The sequence below is a fragment of the Dermacentor andersoni genome, chromosome 4 (assembly GCF_023375885.2).
Source record: "Dermacentor andersoni chromosome 4, qqDerAnde1_hic_scaffold, whole genome shotgun sequence".
Taxonomy (NCBI): Eukaryota; Metazoa; Arthropoda; class Arachnida; order Ixodida; family Ixodidae; genus Dermacentor; species Dermacentor andersoni.
The window spans coordinates 9,366,999-9,370,709 of record NC_092817.1 but is presented as its reverse complement, the minus strand read 5'-3'; the positions used below and the strand labels follow the sequence as shown (position 1 = coordinate 9,370,709).

Below are 3,711 nucleotides of genomic sequence, written 5' to 3'. Positions count from 1 at the left end.
GTGAGCCGGCGCGCTGCGTGTGCCTCCACGTGCATTTAGCCAGCGCCATGTAAATGCGCAAGCTCTGTCCGCCATCAGCCGCGAGGTCACACACCGCAGCGTTTGCGATCGTATGGTAACAGCAGTAAGCGTGAAGCGGTGATTATCGTGTCTGTGTTCTGTCACGCCAGGCTTAGCGATGAGTGAACGTAGCGGCTCCAAGCGCTCAGGCCCCGGGCTGTGCGTGTGGGGTCAGTTTGCTGCGGCTGTGCGCTTGAGTATGCAGTACTGTTGATCCGTCAGAAGCAGGAGAGCGAACATTTGGTAGACACTTTAGCATGCCCTAAATAGGATGAAGGCAAAAGCCTGCGCACTCACGATACATTCATTAAATTAATTTGACATCCTCATTCGAATGCATTGTTACTTCTTATTACTCGTTTTCTCTCTACTTTTTTTCTCTTGTTCTCTTTTTCGGTCACCTAGACATCGCCGCTGGTTCTGCTTGGTTAATGACACAGTATAACGGTCGTGGGCAAGTCTATAAAGACATAGACACATACGCAGGTTCACTAAATGTTTTTTTTATTATTATTGTAGCACTGTATTCAACGAGGGAAGCTACGTGGGATTGTATATACGGTGTCTTCTACTTTCTAGTAGGGCAGGCAAAATGAGAGCGACGCGAGGAGGCAAATTATACAAACACGCAGTGCTAACTTTCAGTAACAGATTTATTTCCAGTTCTGGCAGGCGCACTTATACTCCTCAAAACGTCATGTGTACATTCCTCGGCAAAGAACAAAACCGGAACAAACCACACGCAGACACTTTTTTGGTCGCACTGGTCCACAAAGGTGTCCGTTCAATGCGAACAGAAATAATCGAGCTCTTTTTCATTATTATTGACAAAGAAATACCGGCGCATGCGCTTGAATTTCGGTGCCATGACGCCGGACGGTCAAATTTCCGACCCATGAGCAACTCAAGCCTTTCGCCTTAATAAAGGAAAGGCTGAGACACTAGCCACGCACTTTCCCGCACATGCCCACTTTCCTAAGCTACACAGAGATAAGGTTAAAGGAGAGAAGCAAACGCATAGAAGGAAAAGCAGGTGCGCAGACTGCGTAGATCGAAATGTCACTGAATGGTCACGGAAGCCTATGAAATCCAACAAATTTTATGCTGCCTTGTGTGCCAGTGACACAGTGGCGATGGTCGAAGAGCTTTTACCACTGGAAGTTGTATTGAAATAAGCAAACTTAGCCCGACCGGGCGATGCCGAACCCCCCCCCCCCCCACACACACACCCACACACACACACATACACACACACATACCTAAACTGCCATTACCAGAGATTTGTCGCCCACATCATTTTTTTTACGTTCATCGACCTTGCAGTTTTACTGGCGCTCATAGCTTACTGCATCATTGATGGCGCGGACGTGCACGGCTCTTAATTCATACTTTCGCTTTATTTCTGCAAATCCTGACAATATGAGGACAAGCGCATTAGAAGCACTAGCGGCGGCTGCCTCATCCGTATTTTCTCACTTCAACATTGTTTCAAATTTCCACTGTAAACACCATCTACATACACAATGCGCGTATATTTAAATATACACACACGATAGAGTTCATTACGTTTTTAAAAGAGATGTAGGTAGCCAGGTAAAAATTATTTCGAAAGGTATCAATAGCATATGCCTAGAGAATTAATATGTCGCTGTATGTTCACCTCGCTTCAGATTGCATTGCGTGCTTTTTTGACCATGAAAAATCCTACAGACTTCAGGGACCCTTCGGCAGAGACCTTTATCAATGGCGCATAATATGCACGTGAATGTTCTGGGTCTCAGTATTGCTACTCTTTCCAATAAACAATGCTAACGACTCATGAAAATAATAAACTTCTAATTATTTACAACATTTAGAGAAGATGGAAACATCGTCAGTTGCATGCAAAGGTAATAAATATATACAAGGTCTCCCAATTAACTGCCATGCGCCCAGATTTAAGATAGAGCAGTTGCGTTACTCGAAGAAAACCTAGTGCATATTGTTTACAGTACAGTGGAGTAGCTGCCAGTAAATTTTTCGTTACTGAGATTAAATTAGGTAATTGTAATTATCTAACTCGAGACGTACTATCATAATTATCAAGTTGTCAATGAGCATTTGAAGCCACAGCCAAGAGACATCTAACTGCGGTATTTTTTAGCGATGTGCTAATTGCGAACTAATTTTTTCCCACTGATAAGTAAACCCAGCGAAATATGGAGAATACCACGTGACTGCGCTGCCACACGAATCATAAAGCAGCGCCCTCGAACAGGCTGCGCCTGAGTTATCCAGAACGAAATAAAGGAAATAAAGAAAATCATCGTGATCGAGCAAGTGCCTTGTCTGCCGTGCCACGGCCGAAGTACCCGGCCACGGCGGCCGCATTTCGATGGGGGCGAAATGCGAAAACACCCCTGTGCTTAGATTTAGGAGCAGGTTAAAGAACCCCAGGTGGTCGCGGAGTCCTCCACTACGGCGTGCCTCATAATCAGAAAGTGGTTTTGGCACGTAAAAACCCATAACTTAATAATTTTAACGGCCGAAGTAATGAGTCGCATTTGGTGTTAGAAACAAGCTGTGATAGCTGTTGTCTTAGCGTAGATAAAGTGCACGGATGTCTTTGTTTTTTTTTTCCACAACACCTATCACCACAAAAGCGAATTGACAACGTCAGCGCAAAGGTTTAAATGTGCGTTTTGTTTCGTCCCTGTTGCCATGTGTTTCTCGAATGAGCAGAAGGTACACATGATCCTCGCCTTGGGGTCTCCAAATGGCAACGAAAGGAAGGCCGCAAATATATATATCAGTCATGGATGTGTGGCGCTAGACCAAGCGCATCGACTATAATCAGAAATTACGAAAACCTGAGACAAACCGGCAGCTTCAAGAAACAGCGGCGGAGGACTCCATCTTTGAGTCCTAGCCTACGCGCGGATGTTCGAGCATTTATGGCCTCAAACCCTCATGCTAGCGTGCGGGATGTGGCCGCCCAGGTACGAATTCCCAAGCCATCAGTTTGGAGGATTCCAAATGACGGCCTTTCACCCGTACCGCCTTAACCAACACCAGTGCTTCTCCAATTGGGTCCTCACAGAAGCCGATGAGTCACCGGATTTTTTTTAGCATTATCATGTGCACAGATGAAGTCAATTTTCGCAGAAACGCCTAGGTATAAAGCATAATGCACACTATTGGAGGGACTCCAATCTACACTGGGTAAAGCGTAATCGGCACTAGTACCAGTGGTCGCTCAATGTGCGATTCGGAATTTACGCCGGTGCTATAATCGGTCCCATCTTCGATCACACACTGGCTGGACAGCGTTACGTGGACGAAATCCTTGGAGGAGTGGTGAATGAGTTTCTCAGCGAAGTCCCACTGCCACGTCTTCCACTTCTGTGGTATCAGCAAGATGGGGCACCCGGACACAGCAGTTGTCGAGGACGAAACTGGCTGGATATGAGTTTTCATGCGCAATAGATTGGAAGGCGTGGGCCTGTAAATTGGCCGGCTGGGTCACCTGACCTCTCTCCACTCGGTTTCTTTCTTTGGGGTTATGTGAAAGATCGTGCTTACATTATCGAGACGGACGTCAGATTAGTTCAAGGCAAGGATAACGGATGTCTGCCCTAGAATTCAAGCGTCGGTCACCAAGAAAGCCACTGA

General features: G+C 46.1%; 1 protein-coding gene across 6 annotated transcripts in view; it reads left to right on the top strand.

Moving 5' to 3' along the window:
- LOC126536041 (uncharacterized) overlaps positions 1-3,711 on the top strand; it is a 62,454-nt gene that overhangs the window by 28,424 nt on the left and 30,319 nt on the right. The gene's annotated exons all lie outside the window — the stretch shown is intronic.